The sequence below is a fragment of the Balaenoptera borealis genome, assembly GCF_965194805.1.
Source record: "Balaenoptera borealis genome assembly, chromosome: 1".
Classification (NCBI taxonomy): domain Eukaryota; kingdom Metazoa; phylum Chordata; class Mammalia; order Artiodactyla; family Balaenopteridae; genus Balaenoptera; species Balaenoptera borealis.
The window spans coordinates 74,583,073-74,609,668 of NC_138860.1; the positions used below are offsets into that span (position 1 = coordinate 74,583,073).

Consider the following 26,596-nt stretch of genomic DNA (forward strand, 5'->3'; position numbering starts at 1 on the left):
AAAAAAAAAAAAACTATGGAAACTTGTAAGAACAATGGGAGGATATTTCATTTCAGCTAAGCCTCATAGAAGAACTATTTTAGAAGGTTTAGCAGCTAAGTGGCATTTCCCATCTCTCTCAACTCCCCAGGTTGGGAAAGTTAATCTGGGTGCTTTTGGCAGCCAATGAACATCAGTAGATCTCATTTTCTGTAGTTCTATGCTGTAGAAGCCCTATGTCAGGAAGCTGAAGAGCACCCAAGTTGCATTCATTTCCTGACCCTAAACTCATATTATATAGGGAGGATCTGAGCATGGCAGGTAGTAAAGAAAGAAGTTCCTCTTTCCTGCATACTCTGTGCTGTCAAAGAGCTGCTCAGTGGCTCAGCAGCTGGTTGGCAATTCCCATCTCCCTGATCATTCTAGGCTAGAAGACTCATTGTGGTTAGATGTGGCAGCTGCTAAACATCAGGAAATTCCACCTTCTCTGGCCTATGCTATGGAAAATCTATACTAGGAGCTGGCTGCAGCATGGTGGCAGCACCAGTAGCCCCAAACACACACACAGCTCCTACTATAGGGAGGATCCAAGTGGAGCAGTCAATAAAGAGTTCCCCACCAACTCCTCCCTATCTCCTTCTCCATACTGCAGTGGTTTTGCCCATGGGAACATCAGAGCAAACCTCAAAGTCTATCCCTGCCATGGGACCAGACTTCGATTGGAACTGACTGCATAAAAAATTTTTTGCTCCAGGGCATTGTTGAAAACAATAGAACTATCAGTTAGCCATTAATGGAGGCTAACAGCTGAGAGTGAATGTAATAAAAGAACAATGACATTTTAATAGGGATATTAGAGAAAGAGAAAATCAAAGAGAGCACAGCTAAAGCCACAGTCATTGTTGCTGGTCAGGAACATTTTCCTCATGCCCAAGGCTGCAAACTCTGAGGACAAGCATTAGAGTTTGCAAATTGCAGAGGAAATAGATGTCACTGAACTAGTCTGACTGAGTCACAGAACTAATTAGTTAATTAAAAAAAGAAATCAAGCAGACAAAAACACAATCCCTATAGAAAGAAGAATCAGTATCCAGAGTTGCTACAATATACCTAAAATGTCCACTTTTCAACAACAACAACAACAAAAAAAGACATTAAAAAAAACAAACAAACAGGAAAGTATGATCTATCCATAGGAAAGACAAACAAACAAGCAATAAAAACCGCCACTGATGGGCTTCCCTGGTGGCACAGTGGTTGAGAATCTGCTTGCCAATGCAGGGGACACGGGTTCGAGCCCTGGTCTGGGAAGATCCCACATGCCGCGGAGCAACTAGTCTCGTGAGCCACAACTACTGAGCCTGCGAGTCTGGAGTCTGTGCTCCGCAACAAGAGAGGCCGCGACAGTGAGAGGCCCGTGCACCGCGATGAAGAGTGGCCCCCGCTCGCCGCAACTAGAGGAAGCCCTCGCACAGAAATGAAGACCAAACACAGCCAAAAATAAATAAATTAATTAATTAATTAATTTAAAAAAAAAACAAAAACTGCCACGGAGTGGATGAGAAGTTGGACACAGCAGACAATACTTCAAAAGAGCTATTATAAATATGTTCAAAGATCTAAAGGAAACCATCTTTAAAAAATTAAAGGAAGGGGTGGTGGCAATAACTCATAGCAAATATGAATAAAGAAATGGAAATTATTAAAAAGAAACAAATGGAAATTCTGAAATTGAAAAGTACAATAACTGAAATAAAAAATGTACTAAAGGACTCAACAGTAGATTTCAGCTGGCAGAAGAAAAAGTTGGTGAACTTGAAGATAGATTGATAGGGATTATGAAATCCACATAACAGGAAAAAAAGAATAAAGAAAATGAAGAAAACCTCAGAGAAATGCAAGGCATAATAAAGTGCATCAACATAAGCATAATGGAAGAATCAGAAAAAAGGAGATAAAGATGTAGAAAAAAATATTTGAGTAAACAATGATGAAAACGTCCCATTGGTGAAAACATTAGTCTACACATCCAAGAAGCACAAAAACCTCCAATTAGGCTAGCCACAAAAGGATCCATACCCAGACACATTATATTCACCATATGTGAACATGAAGACAAAAAAGGAGGCAGAGAAAAATAACCCACTACATACAAGGAACTCTAATGAGATTAACAACTGATTTTCACCAGAAACAATGGAGACCAGAAGGCAGTTAAGAGACATATTTAAAGTGCTAAATGAAAAAGTGTCAACCAGGATATCTACATTCAGTAAAAATATTTTTAAAAAATGAAGGGAAAATTTCCCAGATAAAAACAGAAAATTGTGTTGCTGGTAGAGTTGCATTACGATAGGTGCTAAAGGAAATTATTCAGGTTGAAATCAAGCACCATCAGAAAATAAGTTTAATGTGCACATAAAAACCAAGAACACGGGCTTCCCTGGTGGCGCAGTGGTTGAGAATCTGCCTGCTAATGCAGGGGACACGGGTTCGAGCCCTGGTCTGGGAAGATCCCACATGCTGAGGAGCAACTAGGCCCGTGAGCCACAACAACTTAGCCTGAGCGTCTGGAGCCTGTGCTCCACAACAAGAGAGGCCGCGATAGTGAGAGGCCCGCGCACCGTGATGAAGAGCGGCCCCCGCTTGCCACAACTAGAAAAAGCCCTCACACAGAAACGAAGACCCAACACAGCCAAAAATTAAAAAAAAAAAAAACCAAGAACACTGGAAGAGGTAATTATGTACGTATTATGATTGACAGTATAAAAAATAATTATTCTCATTTCTTCTTTTGCTTTATTTAAGGGGTAAATGCATAAAACAAGATGCATAGAATTGTATTTTGGGGACTGTAACATATAGAAACGCAATGTATTTGTAAAAAGAGCACAAAGGAGATAGATGGGAACAAAACTGTATTGAAGTAATGAAATTATAATAGATGGTAACTCAAATCCAAAGTAAGGAATGAAGAGAACAAGAAGTAGTAAATACAAAGGTTAATAGAACACTCTATGAAAATATAGTTTCTTGCCTTTCTACTCTCAGCTTCTTTAAAAGAAAAAAATACAGTGGTAATCATTACAACATATGTTTGGGTTAGTAACATATACAGACATAACATGTAATAATAATAGCACAGAAAAAGAGAGAATGGAGATATATGAGTAAAATTTCTATATCACAGTAAAATTAAATTAGTATAAATCTGAAGTAGATTTTGATAACTTAAGATATATATTGTAAGCTCCAGAGCAACAACTTAAAAATGTTTAAAAATTTTATAAGTATTAACTGAATTAAAATGTTACACTAGAAAATATCTAATGAATGCCAAAGGAAGCAGTAAGAAAACAAGAAATAAAAAATATATGAGACATATAGCAAAGTGGCAGATGTAAATCCAACTGTATCAATACTAAACTTTTAACAATACAATCATTAGTCAGATTGTCAGATTTGATAAAGAAAACAAGATCCAACATTATACTATTTACAGGAGTCATGTTTTAGACTTGAAGATACAAATTGTTTGAAAGTAAAAGGATGGAAAAGCTATACCACATATACAGCACCCTTAAGAGACCTGAAATATCTATACTAATATCACACAAAATAGACTTTAAAATAAAAATATTGCTAGAGATAAAGAAAAATATTTTATAATGATAAAAGACTTAATTCACTGGGTAGTTTTAACAATTATAAACATATATATACCTAAACAACAGAAATCCAGAATATATGAAGAAACCCTGATGGAATTGAAAGGAGAAAAAGACAATTCAACCATAATAGTTGGAGACACCAGTACCTCACTTTCAGTAGTGGAAAGAATAGTATGCAGAAGATAAACAGAAAACAGAAGACTTGAACAATACTATAAATTAATTAGACCTAACAAATATCCGTAGTACACTCCAGTCAATAACAGTAGAATATACATTCTTCCAAAGCACACGTTGAGTATTCTCCATACCATATGTTTGGCCATAAAACAACCTCAATAAATTTAAAAGGATTGAAATCATACAAAGAATGTTCTCTGATTACTACAGAAAAATATTAGAAAACAATGGCAGGTGAAAATTTGGGAAACTCACAAATAGCATAGTCCTAAATAACTAAAGGATCAAAAAAGAAATCACAAAGGGAATTAGAAAATACTGAGACAAATGAACATAAAAACACATGTATCTCCTAAAAACAAGGACATTCTCCTACATAACCGTAATATCATAAAAAAAATCCAGGTTGAAAAAGAAAACTTAAAACTATTTCAGTTTGCATATGACATGATCTAGTATATAGAAAATTCTAAGGAATCATTAAAATTATTAGAAATAATAAATGAGTTAACATGGCTTCAGGATTCAAGATCAGTGCATAAAAATATATTCTTTATTTCTATTCTTTATTTCTTTAGCAATGACAGCAAAATCCCACCCTTCTCCATTAGCCATGATAGGTAAAGAAGAATAATGTCAATAAAAGCACTTTGACTAAAGAAAGAATTATAACCAACTTACATAGAATGAAACAGTTTTAAAAACTAAAGCTCCAGCTCTGCTCATTTCCCTGATTCTCAAAGATAGGTGGTTATTTTCAGTAGGGTCAGTTTTACCAAGCTAAAGAAAACAAAGAGGAAAGCACTATGGGCAAATAGGGGAATATTCCAGGCAGTTTTTAGTACAGAGATATTTCTTTTCCCCACATGAAGATAGAGAGTTCTAAAAAGTCCCTGTCATTGCAACAACATTCTCATGGCCCAAAGAAAGCTGTGTAGAGCTGGGCAATGGCAATTTGAAACAGAAATGGAGAATGTGTGATCCATGGAAATGCTGTTGATGAATTCCATGTAGACAGGTCAGATGGTCTATAAGGACAGAATATGGAGTGATTGCTGATAAAGAAACTAAATATTTTTCATACTTAGCATCTCTGAAGTAGAAAGTGACCTGTCCAATATTGATGATTCTAGGTGACACTAACAACCAGGGTGACCAAAGAAGGTAAGAGCAGAATCTGTGCAGAGACATTACACCAAACACTATGGCTGAGTACTTGACCAAAGCCTAGTGCAAAGATCTTGGGTATTAAACACTAGAACCTCATGACATTTGTCTATGTATATTGTTGTCTATGTATTTTATTTCATATTGCTGTTTCCACTTTTTATAGTATGTGTGTTTTGGGGTTACCATTAAAATGTCTTGTGTGTGTGTGTGTGTGCGTGTGTGTGTGTCTCCCAATATCTTTTTACTTAATCTCTGATGACAGCAGTCACCTGGGGTTTTTTTGTTTGTTTCTTGTTTTTATTTGAATTTTTGAATTTTATATTATTTAATTTTTTATACAGCAGATTCTTATTAGTTATCCATTTTATACATATTAGTGTATATATGTCAATCCCAATCTCCCAATTCATCACACCATCCCCCCCCCCACCCCGCCACTTCCCAGCTTGGTGTCCATATGTTTGTTCTCTACATCTGTGTCTCTATTTATGCCCTGCAAACCAGTTCATCTGAACAATTTTTCTAGGTTCCACATATATGCGTTAATATAACATATTTGTTTTTCTCTTTCTGACTTCACTTTGTATGACAGTCTCTAGATCCATCCACGTCATTTCTCTAATAATTAGTGACGTTGAGCAGCTTTTCATGTGCTTCTTGGATATCTGTATGTCTTCTTTGGAGAAATGTTTATTTAGGTCTTCTGTCCATTTTTTCATTGGTTGTTTGTTTTTTTAATATTGAACTGCATGAGCTGTTTATATATTTTGGAGAGTAATCCTTTGTATGTTGATTCATTTGCAAATATTTTCTCCCATTCTGAGGGTTGTCTTTTTGTCTTGTTTGTAGTTTCCTTTCTCCTGCAAAAGCTTTTAAGTTTCATTAGATCCCATTTGTTTATTTTTGTTTTTATTTCCATTACTCTAGAAGGTGGATCACAACAGATCTTGCTGTGATTTATGTCAAAGAGAGTTCTTCCTATGTTTTCATCTAAGAGTTTTATAGAGTTCAGTCTTACATTTAGGTCTCTAATCCATTTTGAGTTTATTTTTGTGTATGGTGTTAGGGAGTTTCTAATTTCATTCTTTTACATGTAGCTGTCCAGTTTTCCCAGCACCACTTATTGAAGAGACTGTCTTTTCTCCATTGTATATCTTTGTCTCCTTTGTCATAGATTAGTTGACCATAGGTGCATGGGTTTATCTCTGGGCTTTCTACCTTGTTCCATTGATCTATGTTTCTGTTTTTGTGCCAGTACCATATTGTCTTGATTACTGTAGCTTTGTAGTATAGTCTGAAGTCAGGGAGTCTGATTCCTCCAGCTCTGTCTTCTTCCCTCAAGACTGCTTTGGCTATTTGGGGTCTTTTGTGTCTCCATACAAATTTTAAGATGATTTGTTCTAGTTCCGTAAAAAATGCCATTGGTAATTTGATAGGGATTGCATTGAATCTGTAGAATGCTTTGGGTAGTATAGTCATTTTCACAATGTTGATTCTTCCAATCCAAGAACATGCTATATCTCTCCATCTGTTGGTATCACCTTTAATTTCTTTCATCAGTGTCTTATAGTTTTCTGCATACAGGTTTTTTGTCTCCCTAGGTAGGTTTATTCCTAGGTATTTTATTCTTTTTGTTGCAATGGTAAATGGAAGTGTTTCCATAATTTCTCTTTCAGATTTTTCATCATTAGTGTATAGGAATGCAAGAGATTTCTGTGCATTAATTTTGTATCCTGCAACTTTACCAAATTCATTAATTAGCTCTAGCAGTTTTCTGGTGGCAGTTTTAGGATTCTCTATGTATAGTATCATGTCATCTGCAAACAGTGACAGTTTTACTTCTTCTTTTCCAATTTGTATTCCTATTATTTCTTTTTCTTCTCTGATTGCCATGGCTAGGACTTCCAAAACTATGTTGAATAATAGTGGCAAGAGTGGACATCCGTGTCTTGTTCCTGATCTTAGGGGAAATGCTTTCAGTTTTTCACCATTGAGAATAATGTTTGCTGTGGGTTTGTCGTATATGGCCTTTATTATGTTGAGGTAGGTTCCCTCTGTGCCCATTTTCTGGAGAGTTTTTATCATAAATGGGTGTTGACTTTTGTCAAAAGCTTTTTCTGCATCTATTGAGATGATCATATGGTTTTTATTCTTCAATTTGTTATTATGGTGTATCACATTGTTTGATTTGCATATATTGAAGAATCCTTGCATCCCTGGGATAAATCCCACTTTATCATGGTGTATAATCCTTTTAAAGTGTTGTTGGATTCTGTTTGCTAGTATTTTGTTGAGGATTTTTACGTCTATATTCATCAGTGATATTGGTCTGTAATTTTCTGTTTTTGAAGTATCTTTGTCTGGTTTTGGTATCAGTGTGATGGTGACCTCATAGAATGAGATCGGGAATGTGCCTTCCTCTGCAGTTTTGTGGAAGAGTTTGAGAAGGATCAGTGTTAGCTCTTCTTTAAATGTTTGCTAGAATTCACCTGTGAAGCCATCTGGTCCTGGACTTTTGTTTGTTGGAAGATTTTTAATCACAGTTTCAATTTCATTACTTATGATTGGTCTGTTCATATTTTCTGTTTCTTCCTGGTTCAGTCTTGGAAGGTTATACCTTTCTAAGAATTTGTCCATTTCTTCCAGGTTGTCCATTTTATTGGCATAGAGTTGCTTGTAGTAGTCTCTTAGGATGCTCTGTATTTCCGTGGTGTGTGTTGTAACTTCTCCTTTTTCATTTCTAATATTAATGATTTGCATCCTCTCCCTCTTTTTCTTGATGAGTCTGGCTAATGGTTTATCAATTTTGTTTATCTTCTCAAAGAACCAGCTTTTACTTTTATTGATCTTTGCTATTGTTTTCTTTGTTTCTATTTCATTTATTTCTGCTTTGATCTTTATGATTTCTTTCCTTCTACTAACTTTGGGTTTTGTTTGTTCTTCTTTCTCTAGTTCCTTTAGGTGTAAGGTTAGATTGTTTATATTAGATTTTTCTTGTTTCTTGTGGTAGGCTTGTATTGCTATAAACTTCCCTCTTAGAACTGCTTTTGCGGCATCCCATAGGTTTTGGATCATCATGTTTTCATTGTCATTTATCTCTAGGTATTTTTTGATTTCCTCTTTGATTTCTTCAGTGATCTCTTGCTTATTTAATAAGGTATTGTTTAGCCTCCATGTGTTTGTGTTTTTTATGTTTTTTTCCCAGTAATTGATTTCTAATCTCATAGCATTGTGGTCAGAAAAGATGCTTGATATGATTTCAATTTTCTTAAATTTACTGAGGCTTGATTTGTGACTCAAGAAGTGATCTCTCCTGAAGAATGTTCCGTGTGCACTTAAGAAAGAGTAATCTGCCCTTTTTGGATGGAATGTCCTATAAATATCAATTAAATATATCTGGTCTATTGTGTCATTTAAAGCTTGTGTTTCCTTATTAATTTTTTGTTTGGATGATCTGTCCATTGGTGTAAGTGAGATGTTAAAGTCTCCCACTATTATTGTGTTACTGTCAATTTCCTCTTTTAGAGCTGTAGCAGTTGCCTTCTGTATTGAGGTGTTCCTATGTTGCATGCTTATATATTTATAATTGTTATATCTTCTTCTTGGATTGATCCCTTGATCATTATGTAGTGTCCTTCCTTGTCTCTTGTAACAGTTTTTATTTTAAAGTCTATTTTATCTGATATGAGTATCACTACTCCAGCTTCCTTTTGATTTCCATTTGCTTGGAATATCTTTTTCCATCCCCTCACTTTCAGTCTCTATGTGTCCCTAGGTCTGAAGTGAGTCTTGTAGACAGCATATATATGGGTCTTGTTTTTGTATCCATTCAGTGAGCCTGTGTCTTTTGGTTGGAGCATTTAATCCATTCACGTTTAAGGTAATTATCAATATGTATGTTCCTATGACCATTTTCTTAATTGTTATGGGTTTGTTTTTGTAGGTCCTTTTCTTCTCTTGTGTTTCACACTTAGATAAGCTCCTTTAACATTTGTTGTAGAGCTGGTTTGGTGGTGCTGAATTCTCTTAGCTTTTGCTTGTCTGTAAAGCTTTTGATTTCTCTGTCAAATCTGAATGAGATCCTTGCTGGGTAGAGTAATCTTGGGTGTAGGTTCTTCCCTTTCATCACTTTAAATATATCATGCCACTCCTTTCTGGCTTGTAGAGTTTCTGCTGAGAAATCAGCTGTTAACCTTATGGGAGTTCCCTTGTATGTTATTTGTCATTTTTCCCTTGTTACTTTCAATAATTTTTCTTTGTCTTTAATTTTTGTCAATTTGATTACTATGTGTCTCGACATGTTTCTCCTTGGATTTATCCTGCCTGGGACTCTCTGCACTTCCTGGACTTGGGTGGCTACCTCCTTTCCCATATTAGGGAAGTTTTCAAATATAATCTCTTCAAATATTTTCTCAGATCCTTTCTCTCTCTCTTCTCATTCTGGGAAGCCTATAATGCGAATGTTGTTGTATTTAATGTTCTCTCAGAGGTCTCAGGCTGTCTTCATGTGATTTCATTCTTTTTTCTTTATTCTGTTTTGCTGTAATGAATTCCACCATTCTGTCTTCTAGGTCACTTATCTATTCTTCTGCCTCAGTTATTCTGCTATTGATTCCTTCTAGTGTATTTTTCATTTCAGTTACTGCATTGTTCATCTCTGTTTGTTTGTTCTTTAATTCTTCTAAGTGTTTGTTCTTTAATTTTTCTAGGTTTTTCTTAAACATTTTTTGCATCTTCTCGATCTTTGCCTCCATTTTTTTTGTGAGGTCCCGTATCATCTTCACTATCATTTTTATGAATTATTTTTCTGGAATGTTGCTTATCTGCACTTCATTTAGTTGTTTTTCTGGGGTTTTATCTCATTCTTTCATCTGGTACATAGCCCTCTGCCTTTTCATCTTGTCTATCTTTCTGTGAATGTGGTTTTTGTTCCACTGGCTGAAGGATTGTAGTTCTTCTTGCTCCTCTGTCTGCCCTCTGATGGATGAGGCTATTGAAGAAGCTTGTGCAAGTTTCTTGATGGGAGGGACTGGTAGTGGGTAGAGCTGGGTGTTGCTCTTGTGGGCAGAGGTCAGTAAAACTTTAATCTGCTTGTCTGCTGATAGGTGGGGTTGGGTTCCCTCCCTGTTGGTTGTTTGACCGAAGCAATCTAACACTGGAGCCTACCTCCTCTTTGGTGGGGCTAATGGCAGACTCTGGGAGTTCTCACGCCAAAGAATACTTCCCAGAACTTCTGCTGCCAGTGTCCTTGTCCTCACAGTGAGCCATAGTCATCCCCTGCCTCTGCAGGAGACCCTCCAACACTAGCAGGTAGATCTGGTTCAGTCTCCTATGGGGTCACTGCTCCTTCCCCTGGGTCCCTATGTACACACTACTTTGTGTGTGCTCTCTAATGGTGGAATCTCCGTTTCCTCCAGTCCAGTCAAAGTCCTGTAATCAAATCCCACTAGCCTTCAAATTCTGATTCTCTAGGAATTCCTCCTCCCGTTGCCAGACCCCCAGGTTGCTGGACCCCCAGGTTTGGAAGCCTGAGGTGGGGCTCAGAACCTTCACTCCAGTGGGTAGACTTCTGTGGTATAAGTGTTCTCCAGTTTGTGAGTCACCCACCCAGCAGTTATGGGATTTGATTTTATTGTGATTTCACCCCTCCTACCATCTCATTGTGGCTTCTCTTTGTCTTTGTATGTGGGGTAATTTTTTGGTGAGTTCCAGTGTCTTCCTGTCGTTGATTGTTCAGCAGTTAGTTTTTTAAAATGTTTTAATTTAGATATTAAAAAGAAAATGTCAAATTAATTAGAGCTGATTATGATCACCTTTGAAGGACTAATTGAGAAAACTAGATAAGGTTATCTTTTACAGTATTCAAATAGAGACCAATCCTTACAAAAGCATTAGCCAATTGCAACAATAGGTCTTTATATTAGTAAAAATGGACTAATAAATTGGAAAAGGCCAGATTTTTCAAAATATAAAGAACTTCCTATTTAATTTATATCACAGTGGGATAACCTGTCTTATGGAATAACATGTTCTTCATCATGTAGAGGTGTTTAAATAGGAGCAGGATAGTAATTTATCAGAGATGATGTTGAAGGGGTCATGCATAGGGGAGAATATTGTTTCAATCATTGAGAAATATTTATTGAGTGCTAACTATGAGAATGGTAAATGGGCTTTTGCTGCATGGCAACTCCAATCAATTTGCAGAAGCTTCTTGGGGCAATGTTGAGAGGCGACAAGTCTGTAGAAAGACTCCTATAATAGATTAGTAATGCCTGTCATAAAATCAAGAATAGAGAAAAATAGGTTGAATTTTAGCTTGTTGTATTCCTGACCTACCTTTCCAAGCACTGTTGGATACCGAGACTACAATGGTAAATAGCAGAGGTATAGTCCCTGCTTTCATGAAACACATAGGAAGATAAAAAGACCTCTATGAATTAATACCAATTGGCTTTCTAAGATTACACTGGAAAACTTTTGTCCTAATAACTTCTCACTAAGCTTACTCTTGGGGCTAATTTGGAAAAAAATTTTTCAAGTAGGAAATGAATGAGTAAGAATGTTTACTATAAATACAGAAGTTTTCTGTGGGGTTATCAAGAGGTTTGCAATGTCATTTACTTCCTGAATGTCAATGAAGACCTTGTTGGGTAAAGCCCAGCAAGCAAGGAACACCCATTGAAGGAGCCCCTAGGTTCTGTAGTATCTTTTCTATTCTATAACCAGTGGGTCAGAAACACCCATCTCAGGGAAGTTTTTGGTTGCTTGTGTTTGTTTTATTTTTTCTGAAAGGAAAAACTACAAGTCAAGGTCAGAGGATAAGAAATAACGATATGAAGTGTCTGAGCGAAAAGATTCCTCATTAATTTAAACACTGTTGAGAGAAAGGGATGATGACATAATACCAGTTAATTGCAGAAGTCTTGATTAAGGAATTGGAGCTACCTGGCATGAAAACAACCAAGGATGCAAGCAAAGAAGCAACTGCCTTGGGAAGAAGTGCACAGCCAGGCCTGCTCATGGAATGGACACCTCAAAGGAAAGTTATTAATGCAACAGATGTCAGAATGGTAACAGATGAAGAAAACCCTTGAGAGAGTCAGAAATGAAGATGCTGGAAGCATTGACAGATACCCTAGATTGTCAGTGAGATGTTGGAAGGACTTCCTGGCCCTCTCTGTACCTGACTTCAGAGGAAAATGTAAAAACTGGTAGATAAGTCATTTTATATCAGGTGAAACTCACCCATGAGTAGCTCTCCAGGTGAAGGCTAAGAGAAACACTCTCAAACTCCCTGTAAAAAGATACCTAAATTCCTGAAAGGTCCTAAAAAGAATGCTCTATTGTGACTCATTATTCCACATGGGTTGATTGGATACTAAATAAAGAAAACTGGGTCGGGCATTGTAGGTGATTCCCAAAATATTTGAAAATATAATCTGTCTTCTCTGAGATTTCATTCTAATTGAAAAGATAAAACAATCACTCAGTAGTATAAGTGGAATGAAAGACAGATTTTGATAAAGGCCAAATGAGCAAGAAAAAAGATTAAAATGGACCCTAAAGGTGGGAGATGAATTATTTAAGTAGAGGAGGGGAGAGAACATCTTTCTTAAGTATTATCAAAAGACAGAAATCAAGAGTCAAAATAAATCTCCCAACATCCTCATAACAACCTTACCCAATAATCTTATGGTTCTCTAAGTATGAAGGTGAATTTCACATATGACATGGTATCTTCTTTAAATTTAGTATCTTTACAGTCTCACTTTCCAGTATATCTCAAGTCCTCTGCATTACAGCCACGTCAGTCTATTCACAGAATACAACATAACATGCACTCAATTCCATTATTTCTTACCTCTTCTCAGTCTGGAATGTCCTCCTCTCTCCCCCACATCCACATCCGCAAAACCTTCCTTCTCCATGAATCTTTTCTGATCCATCTAACAGGAATTAACTGCTCTTTTATCTTCAATCCAACATGTCCTTTGTAGTTTTCACTATATTCTACTTTATATCGTATTAGAATTAATTGATTGCAATCTATTTCCTCCATTAGATTGTAAACTCCTTGAGTAAAGTCATATCACTCCTTACTTGTTTTTGAAATTTCCTAGTTCCTAGTATAGTTCTTTGCAGATAGAAGGTGCTTAATCAAAGTCAACCATGCAACCAAACACCAAGCCGCCTTCACCATTTTCCACACAAGCACTTTAAGTATTTTGGGATTCTGCTTTATTATCTGTTCATATAGAATATAACACTATTTAGAGTATAGTTCTGGAGCCCAGAACGCCAGGGTTCAGATCCTGGATCAGCTACTTAAGAGCTATATGATCTTAGATAAACTAATTAATGTCTCTATGCTTCAGTTTCTTCATCTGTAAAGTGGGAATAATAACAGCACTTATACCATAGTAGTTGTGAGGCTTAAATAATTTAATCAACATAAACCCCTTAGAACACAGGGTCTGTCACACAATAAGCACAGTAAATTTTAGCTATTTCTTCACAACCCTAATTATCTAATTCTAATTCTACTTTGACTGGTAAAATTATTATATTTGCCTGTACATACTTGAAGCAGACACTATTGTTTGCCCAACAAATATTCTATCACTCTTTCTTGCTATTTGTTTCTTGTTATCCACCTCTGCAAAGATATATGCTTAGAGAAAGTAAACTCATCAGTTCAAAGGTAAATCCAAATGAAACATGGTAATTCCATTCTCCATGGTTTAAAGGTAGGCAGGTGATGAAACAGTTAAAGAGATACACTGGAGAACTTCTAAATTCCTTTCTTTTTCCATCACCACCTCCCTCATTTCCCCCTCCTCATCTTCCTCCTTCTTTCCTTTTCTTTTCTTTCTCTTTTCTTTCCTCTTCTTTTCTTTTCCCTTCCTTCCTTCCTCCCACCATCCCACCCTTTCTTTCCTTCTGTCCTTCTTTCATTTTCTTTCTTTCTTCCTTCCTTCTTTCCTCCCTCCTTCTCACCCTTTCTTTGTTTCTTTTTCTTTCATTCTTTTTCCTTCCTTCCTTCTTTCCTTCTTTCCTTACTTTCTTCATCCCTCCCTCCCTCCTTCTCACTCTTTCTTTCTTTCTTTCCCTTTCATCTTTTTTCTTCTTTCCTCCCTCCCTCCCTTCCTTCCTCCCTCCTTCCCTCTCTCTATCTCTCTTTCTTTCCTTCTTTCTTCCTTCCTTCCTTCCTTTTCAGCAAAGCAACATACCAGAAAAGACAGTTCTTCTTCTGCTTTTAACTGTGACACCTATCACTGCAGAAGCCATTTTGTGACTGAGAGTGTCGTGGCCACGCTGATGATAAACAAACTAATGGTGGCAGAGCAGAGAGAAAGAGCTTGGATCCAAACTGACATTGTTGACTCCATTTGTTTGCTAAACTTTTATAAACATAAGAAACACCTATGATACCAATTTTAAAAGTACAAATTTTGGGGTCTTACCCTAAGCCCCAGAAACAGAGCATCCAAGACAAGATGCTAGAAACTGTGATTTTTAAGCAATGAGTCTTAACATCAGGGAAATTTAGAAATACTTCTTTAGTCTATCTTCAGTTTTGTTTCCTATTACTTCATCTAATACTATTTCTATTATTTCATTTTATATCCTACCTGATATAAAAATTTACTCAATTACATGGTTAGGGTACCAATATTGGACTATTGTAAAATTTCAGTGAGGATAGCTCCTTGGAGTTGTAATTAGGTTTAATAATCCTTCACATTCCAACTGTGCTTAAGGGACTTCCCCCTTCCCAAGCTTCCCTATTCCTGCAATTCATGGTTGTTTTCAGTGGGCAAAGGCAACAAGGAATGTTTAAAGCAACCTTAAAGGGTAAAATCAAGCATACACTCTTTTGCACTAATAAACACTCATCTAGTAGGATGCAAGCAAATTATAAAGTGAAATGCAGCTTAACCAAGCCACACCTTAACTAGGCTCATAAAAGCACCCAACTAGCTACCGTGTCTGGATTTGATTTGCTTTCATTTTAGGATTTAGTATCACCCTTGGTACCTGTTATGGGCTGAGTTGTCTCTCCAAAATTTGTATGTTGAAGTCTTAATCCCCAGTACCTCAGAATGTGACTGAATTTGGTTTAGGGTATTGAAAGAGGTAATTAAATTAAAGTGAGGTATATGGATAGGCCCTAATCCAATATGATGGGTGCCTTTGTGAGAAGAGGAAATTAGGATACAGACACACACAGAGGGAAGACCACGTGAAGACATGGAGAAGACAGCCATCTACAAGCCCAAGGAGAGATGTTTTCAGAAGAAATCAACCCTGCCAACACCTTGATCTTGGACTTCTAGTATCCAGAACTGTGTGAAAAAAATGTCTATTGTTTAAGCCACCCAATCAGTGGTACTTTGTATGACAGACCTAGTAAACTAATACAGTGCCTTTTATGCATGAATGTTTGCAACTTACCTTTCTACCTGCTCTGATATCTTCTGAATCATGGGCAAAGCCTGCACCTTAGTTGTCAGTCTTTCCAATGACCGAGTCTATTTTAGGATTCTGTTTCTGCCAAAACCAGCCATTCTTGGGACTAACATTGCAATCCGAAAAAAAGACTACACTATTTTGTAGTATCCTCTTTCTATTTAACTTTAAACTATTTGAGGGTAGAGATAGTCTTCCTGCTTGTGCATCAAAATCAATTTATGATTGTCTGTTTTTCTCTCCACTGAGCGTGTCTTGAGGATAAAACTGTCTTGCTGAGCTTTATTATTCCAGCACCTATCACAGTGACTGGTACATAATAGGTTTTCCAAAAAAGCATGTTAAAAAATGAACAGTGAATGAGTGAATGAGTGAATGAATGAATGAAACACAAATAACATGAAGTCCAGGGAAACAGTACACTATTATGCACCAACCAGGCATTTGATAAATATGCCAACTAGCTGACTAGCGAACAGAGCAACTCTATAAAGATAACAAATTGCATCACTTTTCCCCAGCTAGATTGATTACACGTATTACCGTGGCTATTTCTTCCCTGCAACATTTTTCATTATAGGGAATATTAATGAGTTAACAAGAATTCTATCTCTGTTTATCTTCTTTCCCATTTTAACAAGTAATTCTGATGCTAATTGACAAATCTCTAGATTTATAATAACCTGACCACTGTAAAAAGAGCAGTGTGGTGCAACTTTTAAAAAATGTTCTGTGCAAAAATAATTATTGAAATTCCTTTGTAAAAATTTGAAAACATATCAATAGCAAATACTATCCATCTCTAGGTAGGAAGATTTTCCAGGGTTTTCAGGTCAATCGATATATATTTGTTTAGCCTCTAAAATGTTCAATGTACTATGTTAGGCATCAATGGAGACGGAAAAAAATATGTAAATTTTTTCTTTCTTACCTCAAAGTACTTATATTTGACTGTGTTGAAAAAATATATACAGGTAAAAAGTTTATATGTCAGTATAACACTACAGGTATTGTGAATGTCAAATAATTTATGTGTAATTTAATATGTAATAAACCTGATAAAAGTAATTTATATGATGTAGAATTTCCTGCAATAAGTTTCATTTTGGAGAATATATATGAAATATATTTTTGTGTATATGCGTATGTTATAAAAAATATTGCAGGGAGTAGTGAATATCAGTCTAGGAAGATAAATACCAAAATGTAACAGTAGTTGCCTTTGGGTGGTAAGGTTCTGAATGGTTTTAAATGTCTTCTTACTATATTGTGTGAATTTTTACAGTTATGCATACAATAGCTTTGTGTAATTAAAAATATGAGGCTGTGAATTGCAACTACCAAATGAGGGGGGAATATAAAGAGTAAAAGAGGAGATAACTAGGGCTGGAATATTCAGGAAAAGCATTGTGGAGAAGGTTGGACGTGAGCTAGGCTTTGAAGGATGGGTAGAACTGGGGTGATGGAAGATGCTTGAGGGCACTCATATCTGCACATAAACAGTACCTTTAAGTCAACACAAAGTAACCCCACACACCGACCACCGCAAGAGTGAGCCATAGGCCCCTCAAAAGCTGTTGATACTGATATTCCAGAACATCTCATTTATTCCTTGCATTTTTTTTCTATTGCCATCTGGCCTCAGAATCTCAGTCTTGTCTCATATTTGTAATTCTAGGACTGGTCTTTGGACTCGGCCTTGAAATTGTTTTTTCCTCTTTGGCTTCTGCCCTTTCTCAAGGACCCTGACACGAATGCTCCTCTCTCAACCCACTTTAAGTAGCATACCTCACTATAACCAGCCCCAGGACCCATCCCTCTGTCCTGGCACTAGCTAGCCCCTCAGTGGGGTGTGTCTAGTCCTCATCAACCCTAGAGGAGAACATGTTTGACTCCAGACACAAGAAATGGAATGACAAAGTGTGTAATGTACAAAGCATGTTTAGAGGCCAATGTTCAGAGTTCAGAAGGAGGGTTCATTTAGGGTAAGTGAGGACAAATCTGGATAACATTGAGAAAGACCTTGAAGGTAAGAGTATTAGTTTCTTATTGTTGCTCTAACAAATTATCACAAACATAATAGCTTAAAATAACAAAACAACATAAATTTATATGAGTGGGCTAAAATCAAGGTATTGGCAAGGTTGTATTCCTTCTGGAAGTAGCAAAGAAGAATCTGTTTCCTTTCCTTCAGCTTCTAGAGGCTGCTCACATTCCTTGACTCATAGCCCCTTCCACCTTCAAAGCCCGTAATGGCCAGTTGAGTCTTTCTCACGTTAACTCACTCTGACTCTGACTTTTCTTCTGCCTCTCTTCCCACTTTTAAGGACACCTGTGATAACATTGGGCCCACCCAGATAATCCAGGAGAGCCTCTATTTCATAAAGTCAGCTGATTTTAACAACCTTAATTCCACCTGCTACCTTAATTCCTCTTTGCCATGTAATGTAACATATTCACAGGTTCTGGGCATTAGGATATGGACATCTTTAAGAGGGCATTATTCTGCCTGTCACAGATAGATTAAAGATTTGAATTTTTTCCTCTAGATAATGGGGAAATTTTGAGAGTTCTTAATAAGTTACAATGTAAAAGGAAGATTAAGATGCATAAAATTGCTTGGCTTGTTTATTACCAGAAAATTGTTATTTCCCCCTTAAATGATTAAATTCTAGATCATATCATCAGGAGATCCATGTCCACTTTTTCCAACTCCATTTTCACAAAGGGAAACGGGATCATAGAGATCTAAAAGTGGCAAGTTACATACTAGTTTGATCAAAAATTAAACCAGCAGAGTTATCTGATGAGGTGAATTCCTCCCAGGCTCAAATATTCTGTGTCTGTGAACAATGATCCTTTCACTGTAGCAGATGGCAGTAGATTTGACTCAACCAATCTCAATTCTCCATCATACTCTGTCTCTCCATCTTCCTATGACTTTCTGCCACCCCCCCCAAAATTAATTTCAGACAGGCCTTTGTGCTTTGGCTGACATTCAAAACTGTCACCTCCGTGCACACATTAACTCCAAGGCCTCTGTCATCTCTCACATTAAAATTCTATCACTAAGAGTCAGCACAGCTTGACTCAGCAAGCTAAGGGGCTGGTCTGAGCAAGATACAGTGACAGCAGGCTTCTCCTGTGACAACTTCGGTCAATTTGACAGCAATAAGACACCCTCCTTAGAACCAGTTGCAGCTCTTGTTGACCCAAGTGGGAAGGTCATCTTTCTGAGCAATTCTCTCCCCTTCCCATGAGAAAGAAAGGCCAAGGGTTACAAGACTTAGGTGGTGAATATTTTATGGTTAAATGACCACAACAGTGAGGAACAATTAGTAAATTCCACAATCTAGGTTTATATTCTAACTGTGAAGTATAGCTGTTTGCTGGCTTAAGAGGGACTCTTTAAAATGACAGCTCAAGAAATATACCCACAATGTGAGTAATAGGCAATTGGCAATTCTGTGTAGAATCCTGATATGGAAAATGATTTTGAAATCACCAAGTCTTCCTCAGTTTCAAATAATGCTTAGAGAGGTAAAATTTCCAGCGGCCACACTATTGATTACCACCAAGGAAACTCACCGTCTCCCTATCTTCCCCATGCCTGTCCGTTCTTGTGTGGTATCTCATTTGGGTGGGTTGTGCAGCTAATACCACGATCTGGGTTTGGAGACAAAAAATTCATGAGGATCACAGTTTAAGGATTCATTCACTCAGCTTTTTGGACTAAGCTAAATTACACACAAATACATGAAAAATGACAAACAATAAAGCATTCACTTCAAAGGTCACTTCCTCTATGAAGTCTTTTTTGGCCTCTCCCCAACTCCCGGGAAAAGTGAGTGTCTCACTCCTATATTCCCCTACTGTGGTCTTTTTTCTTAATTCAATTTAATTTTATAATATGTAAAATTACATTGTTTAGGGCTTCCCGAAACAATGTAATGGCTGGGATTTTATTCTTAAGTGACTGTCACAACCGTAACATCAGTGTCTATCATTTGGGAGGGAAGTAACAGTGAATGGCTACAGCAGACATGCCATCAGGCTTAGAGTCAGCAGCACAATAAGATGGAGTTTTGCCCCTTTCAGAAATGAGTCTGAGCTTGGGGGGTGCCACTTAAAATCCTGAGATTGTTTCACTCTCTCTAAAATTTGGTATGAAGCACACTTCACCAAAGGTTTGTGTAGATTAAATGAGATCTTTGAAAAGAAGCTCTACAACTTTATTCCCCATTTGGAATGATTATACACTGTCTAGTTTTCATGTAATGGGCATGCTACTTTTTTAAGATAAAGTGTGGGCTATTTGGAACTCTTCTGCCTGATGTAATGGTCTTCAACCACAAGAGCACATTACCTGTAAAAACTGTCCCCATAGCTGTCTCTAGCTGCTTTTAAACTTGATTTTCTCTTTAATAGAGATTTTGAGCAGAAGATATCATATCACCAAATCACTACTGGAGGGGAGATTGGGATAGAGAGTACAGTGTCATGGAGAAGGAACTGTGAAGTAAACAGAAGAAAATCATCAAGTTCAAAGACTGTTATCCCAGACCTGATCTTCTCCAGACACTATTCACAGCCATCTCAGATTTCCGGGACTTCATACCACTGAAGCTGCTCTTGTGATGTCAGATTCTATCTGAAACTTGGTGTGTCAGCAAGAGACTGGCCAAATATTCAAATAAGTAGTGTTTAGGAGAAACTTCATTGTAAGAAAGATGACAGAGGGGTAGATTTAGGTGACTCCATTCCAACAAGACAGATCTGTGCTGTCATATGACAGCCAGTTGCCAAGCAAGGGTCACCATAAAAGCAATAAAAGCAGTGGGAAGGCTTCTTTTCTTTGATAATAACAACTAATATTTCTAGAGCACTTCAGAATTCACAGAGAAATTCATGTACATTAATTTATTTGAGCTTTTCTGCAATTCTGAATATGTTATTTTCCCCATGTTGTAGCTGATGAAATAGAAGTTCAGAAAGCTTTAGGGCTTTAATGAAGCTCATACAGCCCTTAAGCAACAGAACTGGGATTCAAATGCAGCTATGTTGATGCCAAATTTGAGGCTTTAGACTCAGAGCTGCAGGGACAGGAAATCGCAGACCTGTCTGGTGATGTTATTGCTCTCTGACCTACTGTGCACCCTTTTCCCTTTAGGTTTTGTGCTCTGCTGTGTCCCTTGCCTGAACCTCCCTATCTAACCCCTCTGGCTTATATGAAGCTTAACTAGGCCAAGTCCACTTTTTAGAAACAATTACAAGACAATTTTTTAGAGAAGTTTAGCTTTTCAGAAAAATTGATCAGAAAGTACAGAGAGCTCCCACGTAACCCATCTCCCATCCCCCCTGAACACCGTTTCCTCTATTATTTATGTCTTTATTGTGTGGTACATTTGTTACAATTGATGAACCAGTATTGATGCATTATTATTAACTAAAGTCTATAGTTTACAACAGTGTTCATTCTGTGCTGAACATTCTGTAGATCTTGACAAATGTATGTGTGCATCATTACTGTATCACAGAGAATAGTTTCAGTGCCTAAAAGTCCTCTGTGTTCCACTTATCTGTCCCTCCCCACCTCCTCCAGTATTCCTTGCAGCCACTGATCTCTTTATTGCTTCCACAGTTTTGCCTTTTCCAGAATGTCATAGAGTTGGAATCATATGGGATGTAGCCTTTTCAGATTGGCTTATTTCACTTAGAAATATATATTTGAGGTTCCTTCATATCTTTTCATGGCTTGATAGCCCACTCTTTTTTAGCACTGAATAATATTTCATTGTATCACAGTTTGCTTATCTAATCATCTATTGAAAGACATCTTGATCACTTCAGGTTTTGGCAATTATGAATAAAGTTGCTATAAACATATGTGGCTATACATAAGTTTTCAACTCCTTTGTGTATACCAAGGAGCACATATGCTTGATCATATGGTAAGAGCATGTTTAGTTTTGTGAAAAACTGCCAAACTGTCTTCCAAAGTGGTTGTACCATTTTTCATTCTCCCCAGAAATGAATGAGAGTTCCTGTTGCTCCACATCCTCACCAGAATTTGGTGATTTCACTGTTTTCAATTTAGCTTTTCTAAGAGGTGTGTAGTAGTATCTTATTATTATGTTAAATTTGCATTTCCCTAATGACATATGATGTTGAGCCATTTTTCATTTGCTTATTTGCCATCTGTATATTTTTGGTGAGGTGTCTATTCATATCTTTTACCCATTAAAAAAAAAAAAAAACTGGTTGTTTGCTTTCTTATTAGGGAGAAAGCACTTTTTCTTTGAAATTTACTATGACCATGCCAGCATTCATGAGTCTTACTTCTCTGAATACCTGCAGCTCACATTATCTGTATACTAATTCTCTCTCACCTATTATGACTTCCACTAACACTTTATTTTCCATGTCTGGTACAGCCTCCCTAACTTGCTGATAAGCTTCTTCAAGGAAGGAATCAGTGTTGTACATCCCTGAATCACCCATAATATCTAACAACATGTCTTGTACATAGTAGGCACTCAGAATAACATGTACAGTAGTTCAGTTAAAACCAAGACTATATTTTTAACCAAATTAGGATGGAACTAAGTAGAGTAGATGAGGTATCAGGATATCTGTATGTTAGTTATTACTCTCAGAGGCAATTACTTCCTGGGCTTCAGTTTCTTTGTTGTGAAATATCTGGTATACAGGGCAAACACTCTATGGCTACGAAATCACTTTGGATGTTTATGAAAGGAGAACTCGCTTCTACCATCTGAAAATGTTATATCATTATCACCCTATCCCCAACTTGGAAGAAGGCAAAAGCAAGATTAAAGCTTGTGCCTAACTGCAGTCAAGGATCTTTAGTTTGTAGGAGTTAGGACTTTAATCCAGCAACCACTGAATTAACAAAAGTCTTAATTAGGCAGAATATTTTGTCTTTAATAGAGGCTGATAGAGAATGCAAGGTTGAAAGCAACACTGTAGACATATAACAGAAGACTCAAATAGAGTCCACTTTGGGATTGCACCAAGCCCAAGCACACAATAATTCTATTTATTCATTCAACTGATTCATTCATTCATTTATTTATTCATTCCTTTTTTTCTATAACTGAAAAGTGTTAAACTCAGGACTCTTTGTATTGAAGCAGGGTATGTGCATGTGAAAAATGAAAACTGTCAGAGTCTGCAAATAAGGCTTTGTTAGGTTGTGAGATGATCCTCAGTCAATAGATTCCAGATGTGTAAGCATGTATTTGTAATTTCTTCTGGTAAGGAAGGATTCTGGTAATCAAGGCAAGACCTGAGAGAACAGTACAGCTAAGACAGAGGCTGTGTCAAGGACCTTTTCTGTTACTGGTTAATTACATTGTTCAAGGGACTTATTTTATAAGACTGTTTAATATACCCAAGACTTTAGATAGTTGTGAATTATAAAATACAGGGGTAGGGAGAGAGGGAAAGAGTAGACAAAAATAAAAAGCAAAGCAACAAATTCCAAGTGGCACAAAACTTCTTAAATCTTAAAAATTTGTTTCAACACATGAAGTAAATTGGTAGGTAGCTTTGGCAAATCTCTTGTGTGTGGAAAGGCTGCCAGAATGAATTATTGTTCTGCCTAAACTCCTCCATTAGCTGTTTGGTTGTGGTTACACCCTTGTACATGCTGAATCTCTGAGCTCTCCTCTGGATAAGAAAGCTAATAAATAGTCTCCTACATTATGAAGGGTCACTGAGAGAAATCAAATATTATTTATGTTTAACCATGTTAATTCAGTCAAGGTATATAAAAATATGAGCCATTTTCTGTATCAACACTGGAAATTGATCTTGGAATAGGGAGGGAATCTTATTAAGCATCAACTTGTTTATAAGGTTAACTTTAGAAATTCGAGCCTACTATAAAAGCAGATGCTTCTCATTTAATTTTTATTAAAGGAATTACAAATGATTTATTCAACTTTTTAAAAAATGTGCCATTTTATGTTAATATTCTGGTTATGCTCCTACACCAAGTGAATGAAAAATGTTAACTTTATTTCCAGGGTAATCGTGACATATTTAATTTAGAAGAAATGTGTTAAAGATAAAACCATAATAATTCTTGGAGGCATAAAAAGCACTAAAATAACTGATACATTTATTTAATAGCCCCCAAAATCAACAATTTTTCAGACATTTGGTGCATTGCAGGCATGCAGACATCTGCATTCTGAATTTCAAGTGAGTCTCCTTGATGTCCAAAATTAGGTGGATGCAAGGCACCTTCGTTAGTTTCTTTTTCTTTCTTTTTTTTTTTTTTTTTTGACATTACTATTACCAAGATGTTTGATAAACAGTGAATTATGAGTTTGGGATCATCAGAAAAAGGTTTTTTAAACAACTTTCCAGACTACAAAAAATCTCTTCAGGTAGTAGATGCATCCTAATGTCATGGCAGCTAGAACAAGAGCTTCAAAGAAGGACCAAAGGATGAGTCTGATGTTTGTGCTGTCACTGATTTCTCTGTGTATTCTTTCCCGAACTTCCATGTATTCCTGTTCATGCTTTACAGCTGTCATTGCCACTGAGAGCTCATTAATCATTTCTTCTAGCTTGTTCTGGTGAGCTTCTGTTTCCACGTCCTTTTGGGGCCTCCCCAATATCAACGGTGAACATCACTATCTTTGGAGTCATGTTGGACATTCTGTTGCTAAAACAAAACTTATATGCTGCTGCTCTATCCACGTGAGCAGCAAATGTGTATTTCCCACTGGACTCCCAGTCTCCTTTATAAATTCCTTTATTATCCGGCCCTGTAATCTCCACGTCGATGTCCAGGCAGCCAGCCTCAGCCACCTCAAAGATGAGGCCTATCTTGCTGCCCGAGGTGACCCGCTCGAAGAAGCACTCCTAGGCATGTGAGTCGATGCTGACACATCGATGCTGACAAAGTAGCCCGAGGCAGTGGCCAGGAGGGCGACCAGGATTCATCAGTTTCTATGGACTCTCAAAATAAGATTATTTGTATTTTGTTTTCCTCATAGTTTATCTACATGATAAATGTTGATAGCACAGAGACTGTTTACTTTTTATTTATTTATTTATTTATTTATTGACCACGTGGCTTGTGGGATCTCAGTTCCCCGACCAGGGATGAACTTGTGCCCCCTGCAATAGGAGGGCAGAGCCTCCCTGCACCGCCAGGGAATTCCCTGTACAGAGACTGTTTTACATTTAACATTTCTTCTCAAGTAAATATAGTTAGAATGGCCCTTGATGCTAGAAGACACAGATGACCCTGTGCATTATTCAGCTTTCCTCAAGTTAAACAGCCCACAAATTTCAGTGGCTTACAACAACAAAGGCTTATTTCTCACTCACATTACGTATTGGTGACTGTTCTGCTTCTCCTCCCTGTGTCTTCTTTATCCCAGAATCTGGAGTAAGAGAAAAGTCCCTCTCTGCTCAAGGCAGAGGAAAAGAACAAGAAGACCGGCCAAAACTCTGTGATGACTGCTCAAAACACATTTCCTTGGCCAAATCTGATCTTAAACCAGATCCTTTGGCCAAGCCTGATGTCTGGGAAGGTAAATTCCTGGCCATTCCACCCCCAACTCCCCTACCCTCCACTAAGTCCTTTATAAGCCTACTAGAGGAATGGGGAAGGGAGTAATTGAGAACATTAACCCAATCTGTCATACCACGGCTCACATTTTTTTTAGAAAGATATGTATCTCTTGATATGGGAGAGATTATACTTGGTCTATGTTGAAAAAATTTATGAAATTGTAGGCAATTATGATAGATTTCTTTTTTCCCTCCCTCCTTTTTTTCTTCTCTCTGCCCCCCAAATTCTTTCTAAATGTTCAAGTACTCAGGAATTGCTCCAAATGATTCATCCTTTGTTCTGAAATCTAGGTAAGGCTGTGCTCACCAAAGGGTAGCTGAAGTTGAATAAAACTATGTGGTATTGAGTGAGAGATAGGAGGAGATCATCAGTTTGAATATATATTTATCACAGAATTACAATCCCCTATATCTGTAAATATAGAATGAATCCAAGATATCAGTGGATTGATCAAGACTTTTCACATTTAATGTTTACAGGAATTGCCTGGGGATCATATTACACAGATTCTGGTTGAGTGGATATAGGGTGAAGCCAAGAATTCTACATTTTCTTATAAGTTTCCAGGTAATGCTGCTTCTGCTGGCCCAGGGACCTCATATTCAGTAGCAGTGGACAAGATAACTCCTGAACTTCTTTCAAACTCTGATCCTCTGAATTTATTTCAGTTTCCCACACCCACGTGGCTTGAATAAAGGTAAATAGAAAGTGTGAGTAATTTAGGGTGGTTAAACTTTTATTAAATTGCTTCTTCATGGAAGGGAGAGAGTGTTACCCATTTTTGTGTCCTTTATAACCAACAGTACTATGCCATATGGATAACTGAAACTACACAACAGTTTGGATAAATGAATGCTAAGCTTAGTTAGAGGAGAAGTGGATGACAGAATGGAACTATGGGGTCTTTATGAATACCAAAGTAAACCTCCTTCCAGAAGAGAGCCTTGTTCCCTTTACAGACCCCATGATCATTGGGATAGTAAGTTTTTTGCTAAACCGTTACTTATACTTCAACACACATCCTTGCCCCAGGGACTTCCCATGATTAAGATTTAGCATCTCAATCTTAGGAATGAGCTTCATTTACGAAGGAAAGCAAGGCATTCAATTCCAATTAACTGTACAGTTCTTGTGTAAGAAAAACAACCTTACACTTTTAGACTATTTAAAGAAATGCAATGTCCCCACCCTTAATTTTTCAATAAACAGAATTGTCCTGACAGGGCTTTCCTGTTCTTTTGAGTCAATAAAGCCCAAAGAGTTTAAAAATAGATAATGGTTTTACATTTATCATTTGAACAAACATGGGAAATTCGGAAATAGTTGCCATGGAATTCCGGGAATAATTTTTCCATCCCCACAGTTGACAAAGTGGTTCTTAGGGAACAGTAGACTACATAAATGCACACACTGGGGATGTCTTGGCATACAGCCTCCTAAGACACAATGTCATTTGAGGCCAATCTCATTGGGAGGGCACATTTGTGATTTCAAAAATGCTGCTAAG

General features: G+C 37.1%; 1 pseudogene across 1 annotated transcript; it reads right to left on the reverse strand.

Annotated features, from left to right (window-relative positions):
• On the reverse strand, positions 1-24,442 carry LOC309618313 (transmembrane emp24 domain-containing protein 2 pseudogene; annotated as a pseudogene). Its single transcript has one exon. The product of its transcript is annotated as a transmembrane emp24 domain-containing protein 2 pseudogene (transcript).
• Between the last annotated feature and the right edge of the window lie 2,154 nt (positions 24,443-26,596).